Here is an 8,542-nt window from a genome sequence, read left to right as displayed (position 1 = left end):
AATGTTTTTTGTGCACAATAATTGAGGAAAAAGAGAGAAAAAGGATGTTGTGTTAGGAGAAAGAAAAAATCAGATTTCATTAAGACGTGCACGGCAGCGACAAGGGTAATTTAGATCTTTCTTTTTTGTTTCAAGAACATGTATTTCTTGCAGTGAGGGGGATGAGCTCGTAGAATATTATGTCCAAATGAACTTGTACTACTATGTGTATTGATGAATGTTTTTTCTAATGTACGTGCTACATGTAAATTCTTGGAGACGGAAAGTATGTCAAAAATGAAGTTTTCTTTGAATGGCTGGTAGCAATTAACGTCAGATCGCATTTTTGAAGGTGGTTGTCGAATGTGCTCTGCCTTTCGTTTTTCAAAATTGTTTGTGACACCTATGTACTTTCGTCCGTTTTGGCGGCATGTGATGGAGTAGACGGTGTATTCAATGTCCGTTGTTTTTTGCTTGGTTGATTGTGTCGTGCTCGAGAAGCAGAACTTGAGGCTTGTTGTCCTGTTCTGCACAGCAAAAGCAAGAAAGAAAGAAACAGGATTAATGCAAGATTTTATGCTGAAACTTGAGAATATTAGACTATATAATCGAGCGGGGTATTTCTTGAAAAAAAATTTCATGGTGGTGTCACCTGTGGGTGGGTTGTCGATGTTAATGAAAGCGTATGGATAGTCACTTCCAAAGCATGCTTTATAAACGTCCTTGTTGTGTTGCCACGTCAGCTTTTGTTCTGTAATTGATGGTGGCTCGTCGTTATCCTCACATCATGGCTGTTGATCCTCATAAGACCCTCTTCATCCTACACACACCACCAAGACGAGTAGCAATGGGTGTAAGCATCGCTACATAACAAACCTCAATTGTCATAATGTGGAGCACGCATTGATGTAGTTAGATGAGAAAAAACAAGAATGCAACTTAGCAGTAGCTTCTGCTATCAAAAATATCTCTACCCTCGACCAATAGTGTATGCACTTGCAGCAGCGCCTCATCCCCCCTTGAGTAACCAGCCCTCACGGTTGGCAAAAAAACTCCACCGTAGTCCCTACCAATTTTTGCACGTTCTCAAGCATGCCAAAAAAACACTCTCTCTATCTATTTAACCAATCACTGCCTACAAATATTTATCAACAGTGGGCGGACTTCTTGAAGCTTGCGAAGATCTCACTTGCGTCATTGTTTGTTGTATCTAAGAGGTCCTCGAGCGCGACATCGTAGCCATAGTGCAGCATCTCAAGAATGTAGGGCTTTATTGGTGTCTTCAATTGAAGCAGGCGATTACCACCCTCGACTGTCATGAGATCCTCGGGCACGTCAATCTCTATAGATAGTTTGCAAATGATCTCTTTCATTAGACCTAGAGAAAAAGGAGTATTAGAAGGGACAATCAAATTTGTTTTCCTTGTAAAAAAGCATGTTTTTTTAATGTTTAAAGCAATGCGAAGAAGGAAAAAAAAGAGAAAATTGCATGTGTGTAGAGCTAACATGTTGCTCTTTTTATACCCATGCTCTTGTTTTGTTCGAGCTGCTTTACGGATTTGTCTATTAACAATCGTAGTTCAACATAGTTTGCAAAACCGTTGACGTAAGTGTCCGGGCAGCAACCTGCCAGGTTAAGCAGATGCATTTGTCTCTCTGTTGGATACTGACGTGGTTCGATTTGGGGTTTTTTCTTTGAGGCAATTTTTTGCTTGAAAAGGGTAACGAGTCTCTACAAGGTTATACAAATGCGATCAGTATTTTGTGTGCATTGCAGGATCATAATGTGATATGGTTTATAGAGCAGTATACCTTTGAATTGCTCATTTTATTCTCTTCGTTAGTTATGTTGCATGCAATGGTGACATGGTTAGAGTTCATACTGAAAAAACCAATAGTAGAATTGTGCAGAAGCGCTGAGAAAGTGTTCATAAGAATCGAGACAAAAGTAGAGCGCAAGGTAATGCTACAAAGAGTGCAGTGCAAGTTAATGACAATTTTGAAATATCAAAATGGAAGAACTCTTGAGACATCAGTTATATATTTATAGATTATTTTTTGCACAGATGCTGGAAAGTAAAGGCATATGAAAATTTTATGAACTATTAGAGTACATGATTTACTAGCCACCAAAACATTTTTAATGAGTTCCGTGTACAACATGGAGTGGAACAGGGCGAAATATATCAGGAGTCGGTAGATTGATAATTCAAAGATTTCGGCGATATGTGATTCGCGATAACATGACGTATGCAAGCCCCGGTGCAAATGCATCTCTGAAGATAAGAAGAACTTTGGTAGAAATTGTTGCACCCAGTGCCTTGTGTCCAGTCATGGCGTATGCAAGTGTCAAGGGGAATGTGGATTTGTGAAACCATGTGCCATTGACTGCAGTTCGTTTATGCTTTGTTCGACAAAGTGCCATCTTTTTACCGGTACAATGAATGAGAACAACGATACATATAAGTTGACCTTCGTTGTTATGCGTTATGGCATCAACAGAACATGTTGCACCATTTGCTGCACCGATTGTTAAGTCGATGTTTTCAGTGATCATGCAACGAGCCCCAATTGCGATCGAGTCCAGCTTGAATGAGAACAATGATACATATAAGTTGACCTTCGTTGTTATGCGTTATGGCATCAACAGAACATGTTGCACCATTTGCTGCACCGATTGTTAAGTCGATGTTTTCAGTGATCATGCAACGAGCCCCAATTGCGATCGAGCCATTGCTGAAGTACATTTATGTTACCTGCATTCGTCTTCGGGACAACTTTTGTCATGTCAATTTGATTGTACAACTTATTTAAGGCAAGGTTGTTGTAGTGTTGGACGTCTGATCTATGAGTGCAAATTATTGTAGTGGAGTCGTTGATGTAGTCATGAACATGTGATTCATCTATAATGCATGCTCCCAAGGTACAATTGATCTCTTATGTGGTTGGTCTTCTTTCATGAATAATGGTCAAGAATTGGAGGAGTTCAGGGTCCGTTGCATGTCATATGGAGCATCACATCTTGTAGAAAGTTGCATGCAGCCAGTGCATCGAGCTTGTGATATGGCATGCTTCACAAAGGTCCCGTGCGTGTTTACAAACTGGGGGCAATTGTGCAAGGTCACCAAGCAAGAGAATACATGTGTTGTTGAAGGGATCTGTCAATGTGCCACTTCTTACATTGACAATCTGTCTTATGATAAGGTCAAAAGTGGTTCGTGTTAACATAGACAACTCGTCTATGATTATAATATCTGCTTCTTTTATATCCAAATATCGTTCGTTGATTTCATGAATAGAGAGAGGATACTATTGATTTCTTGTTGGTATCTTGAATTGATAATGGACTGTAGATGCAATGCTGCTTAGTCTTTTTGCTGCAGCTCCGGTCGATGCAGCAAGTATGATGCTCATGTTTCGTCTGACATACTCATATGTCAAATATCTGATAAGATGTGTTTTTCCACTCCCTGGTGTCCCCGTGACGACATGCAAGCCATTCTTGGCATTCAACAATTTGTTGTATATATTTAAGTGTTCCGTTGTGAGTTATGAGTCATTGACAACAGCGAACTCCTTTAATATGGGTAGTGACTTTAGTCGATGGTGGTCCATGTCTGGGTCATTATCTGTTGAAGATGTAATTGTTTCATTTGCTCTTCGCAATGCAATTTTCTGAAGTATCATATGGACAAGCTAATTGATTTGTTCATTGACTAGCACGTTTCTTTGTGTGTACTCTGTAATGTACATCTCCAAGTCCTCATTGCTTTGGATCAAATCCCTTGCCTGACACTCCACGAAGTAAGAGCCCATTGTATTATCAGCAGATAGAAGCTTTGTCTCTCTTCAGAAGCATACATGACGTAGCAAGATGTTGTAGAAGAAGGCTTCTGTGTGGTGTCCTGGATGGTATTCGGGAACCTGACCAATTTTTTTTGATGTTTAATGGCATTGCCATAGTTGTCTAGCAAAGGTGTAGATTGTGCACTTTGCCAACGTTTTTCGATAATGTGGTTTTTGTGGTACTCAAAGAATGTCAAGGTTTCAAGGGTGGTTGGTCTAGCACAATACAAATCAACAGGGTGCATCACAACATTGTGTGATTTGGACATGATATGTTGTCTGAGTTCTGGAGGCGATGAATCTATGTAGAATACAGTGTAGCTTTTTGTTATGATTGGAATCTGTAAGCAGTTCAATGCAGCTTCTGTGGCAGAAATTGGCTTAGTCAAAAGAGCAGCAGCTATCAGTTGCAGTTTAATCTTGTCGAGGCCTTCCAAACCCAATTTGGTGGCTGCTTCTGCAGATATGTTCAATGGTCCAATATCTTCAGTCTTCATTGTGTACTTGAGTAGATAATATGACAAAGATGAATTTGTGACACGTTGGATATTCATATGAGCGTCCCAAAGTAGAAGAACAGTTGAATGGTACGGAACCACATTCTGATCATTGTGAGTTGGTCGATAGTACATCCACTTCAAGGAATGGGAATCTAGAGATGGACAAGGATTTGGATGAATGTCGAATGGAAATCCGGACTTGCATTTGCCGTTGTGGCTGTGGACGTGACATGCATCGCAACATACATGCATTTGTTTCTTAAGGACGAGCTCACGAAGTGTGCTTGAATGTATTTCATCAGCTAGTGAAATAGGAATATGAGTAGAAATCTCTGTTGCTGTTTGCTCGATGTCGTTCTCATCCACCCATAGGATGACATGGGCATGAAGGGATCCTCTGTTTTGGATCTCGTACCGTACAAGGTGGTGATGAATTCGGCCCAAGATCTGGTGTCCTTGTAAGATATAGCGATTCATGAATTGTTTTAATCGATTGTGAAAGAGCAGTGCACATTCAACTGGACAATCTTTCCAAGAGAACTCAACGTTGAATGTCCGAGCTATCATCTCGATTGTACGGATCTCATTCCATTTTGTGGCGGTCACTTCGTCAGCTACGAAAGTAATGAATATGTTTGGCAAACCCCATGTATCAACCATGGTAATCAAATCCTTTAATGAACGTCTATGCCAGGATGGACTGCCAGCAATTGTCGCTGGGAGGTTGAAGCGAAATATGTTCCTTATGGATTCCTCGTCGTTTGCATTCTTATGTGCTCTTTTGTACTTGTCGATATCTCTCTGTAGAATGGTGGTTGTTGTACTGTTCGCGATTAAAATTGCCTGTTTCAGCTGGTACATTAGCAAGAGGTATGGCTTGTACAATGTATACAAAGAGAATAGGGTGTGAATTCTCATTCGAATGTAGTCACTGAATCGAATCTGTCCATTGTACTGGCCATGTCCATAAGGAAAGAAGAACGGAAAAAGAGCTGACTCTATTGTGATGTCTTTGAAATCTGATATCCGGCTTGGCAAGCCATTGTACACGAAGGAAGCAACACGATTGAGATGCATATCTCCGTTTACGGAGCTGTATGGAACCAAACTTATGCGTGTCGTCTTGATAGCTCAGCCAATGTTTCCAAAATCGAGAAGCTGTTTTCATTCTGGGCTTGCTCCATCAAGTCAAAGGGTTGTACCTCTGAATGACAACGTATTATTTCTCCTAGAACCTCTTCAGACAATATGCACAACCCTATTCTTTTGTGTGGTCGTTCGGCCATGCACTTATATCTCTGCAATATGGGATTGTTCTTGATATTGAAAGCCAGGACATTTGAAATGCTTGAGGTGGATAGCTCATGACTTGTAGAGTGTAGACTAGCAACACTCGACCAAGATATTAGTGGGTTATCTAGCAATGACCTCCGCTCTAGTGATCCTCGTGCTATTGCATGTGTAGTTTTTGTCACACTGATTGATACATCTATAATGCTAAGCAGTTGTGTGTGTATTTGTCGAGCAGAGAGAATACGCTCTATGTAGTCAGGTGCATGAATGGCAATATATTTTTGATGAGAATTAGTTGTTTTACAAGAAGTACACGTCGTCCATGAGTATTTGACTTCTGCATGTTCTAAAGCGCTCAACAATAATACTGAAGTGAGTGCAGCAGGACTGTCTATTTCATTTGTCTCACGGCCTCGTTTGTCGTTGTACGTGAGGTTTGTCACCGCGCAAGAAGGACATAGTTCTAGATTGTGAGCGAGGATGTCACATTGCATGATTCAATCTTTATATAATGGAGTAATTTCAAACCATGACCTAGCATATGGACGGTGAGCTGCTTTCAACTTGGCTGCAGTTCGTTTCCTGGCATCATGACGCTTGGACTGTAACCTTGTAGGCCTTGAGAACTTCATATTGATACCTACTATGGGAGAAATGAGAACAAATATAGTATGGCATCAATTGTTTAGGTGAAAAGTAAAGATGCAAAAAGTTGGATTTATGATTGCAATATACTACATGTGTTTACTGCTCAAAGAGTTATAATTAATAAATATAGATTTTGGTCGACATCGATTGTATACTTATGAAAGCAGTATGCAAGTAAAGAAAACTGAAGGAACCAAGCTACAAAATTCTAAAAGAAGCAAATCGACAAAGCATCAATGAATTGCAATTTAAAATGAAGTGCTTCACTGACCTGAAATGTGGTACAAATGTTTTCGGATTGTCCAAGCTACACGTACAGCGATATTTGGCTCGAGCTACAGAAAAGTAATGTGAATAGTTAAACATTTCATCTTGTAGTGAAGTGCCATAAATTGAAGATGTTAAGTAAACAGTGCACGTCATGCAGAGGTGCCATACAAAAGTATGGTGGAGAGCTAGCACTGTGGTCTCTCCAAAAGTTATAAGAAACGGAAGCCGTGCCCTACCCCGTAGCGTTTATGTGTTGCGCCAAGCAAACACATGCGCATGGGAAATTGGATGCAAATAACGGACCTTGTAGTGTGGTCGAGCTAGAGACGCGCTTGCAATCACAACGTCCAATGTTATGAATATATGCCCTCCCTGCCATTCACGAAACATACATTAAGACAAATACAGAAGATGTAGGATATTGATTAAGCTTAAAGAGAAGCAGATGTAACTTTATGTTCTATGTCCTTTGATCAATATTAGCTTCTGTGTGTGTGTGTGTGCGTGTGTGTGTGTGTGTGTTGTAAGATACTTCCGTAAGCAATTTTGTCTTTTTTGCCTCCATGTTGACTAGCCTGCATTATGTATCCTCCTTTCTAATTGTCCATGATAATGGGCGTCTTGAGTTCGGTGTCTCCATAGCAGAAGGAACCATATTCACTCTATTGCATGCACATCAAATTCACTACCATGCGCTATCCAGAAACTATAAGTGGAATTAAGGGCGAGAATCATGCAAGGGTGAACATACGAGGAGATGCATACTAAGCTTTACCATTCAACTTTGTTGCCAGAGCTGGTGCCCCCTCCCCGCCCGCCTTGGAACAATTTCTACTACCATGCCATTTTCAGTGTGAAGTGGGAAGATCGTGTTTTTGGTTGCTGCAGCCAATAGTGCAGGCAACCTGATTTGTTGAGGCAGTTCTGTGAGCTTTATCTCCACCTCCGTCTAAACTACTAAAGGAAAAAGCTTTCAAAGCACGAACTTGTATCGGCTGATCATGTGAACCCACCCTAAACAGGGGATGCCCATTGCCCATTAGTTGGCGGCCAATCTGGACAATTTGAATGTGTAAGGGTTGTCCTGATTTAATCACCACGTTATATAACTGTCGACCCATCATAATATAATGGATCTATTAGTCACTACTAATTATTAGCTGCCTCATCGTAAGAGATTGTCATCTGCAAGTGAGTGCTCGCGCTCTCTCATCTCAGCTTGCTCTACACAATCTTCGCAAAGAAGAGGAGAATCACGAAGTCGAGGAGCCCGAGGAGAGAGAGAGAGAGAGAGAGAGAGAGAGAGAGAGAGAGAGAGAGAGAGAGAGAGAGAGAGAGAGAGAGCGCTCTCTTGAGTGACAAGTGCTACGTTCAGTTCGACGTGGTGCCGAGGATGTACAAATTTCTCGTGGTGTAGCTGAAAAGTATGTCCAGCTCTCTCTATATTGCAACTCATTCACCACAAATCACAACAAGATTCTTCCACAATGATTGGTTGGCATAATCCTCTCTCTCTCTCTCTCTGTATCTCTCTCTCCCCCATGGAAAAGGTCTGTTCTAGTGATCAGTTGGCATAATCCCCTCTCTCTCTCTCTCTCTCTCTCCCCGCCATGGAAAAGGTTTGTTCTGGTGATCAGTTGGCATAATCCTCTCTCTCTCTCTCTCTCTCTCTCATGGCACAACTTTGGTTTAGTGCTACCGAAACAGAAGATAATGTTAATTGCGAACCTGCTGGGACTTTCGGAATTGCTGTGAACTTGATTGATTATGCTGTGGACGCGCACTGATGTTGCAACGTCCGCGATGTATGGCTGCGAAGTGACGTGTAGCGGGTTTATTTATGCCAAGCTTTTTACGTGAAGCTTTATTTTTACTGAAGCTTTCGTGGCCATGCGATTTCAGTTGTGGGCAACGGAGTGGATCATGCCAAGTGGCTAGCCGTGGGCTCAAAGATCCAGAAAAGGAGCTTTGGCTCACCAAGTAACTAGCGTATCTTTTTAGCCTAC

General features: G+C 41.2%; 1 pseudogene; it reads right to left on the bottom strand.

The window, feature by feature from the left end:
• Positions 1 to 382: 382 nt before the first annotated feature.
• On the bottom strand, positions 383 to 1,352 carry LOC147418100 (uncharacterized; annotated as a pseudogene).
• Between the last annotated feature and the right edge of the window lie 7,190 nt (positions 1,353 to 8,542).

The sequence above is a fragment of the Adiantum capillus-veneris genome, chromosome 30 (assembly GCF_014529385.1).
Source record: "Adiantum capillus-veneris isolate H3 chromosome 30, ASM1452938v2, whole genome shotgun sequence".
NCBI classification, from domain to species: Eukaryota; Viridiplantae; Streptophyta; class Polypodiopsida; order Polypodiales; family Pteridaceae; genus Adiantum; species Adiantum capillus-veneris.
This window is presented reverse-complemented; position numbering and strand designations above follow the sequence as displayed.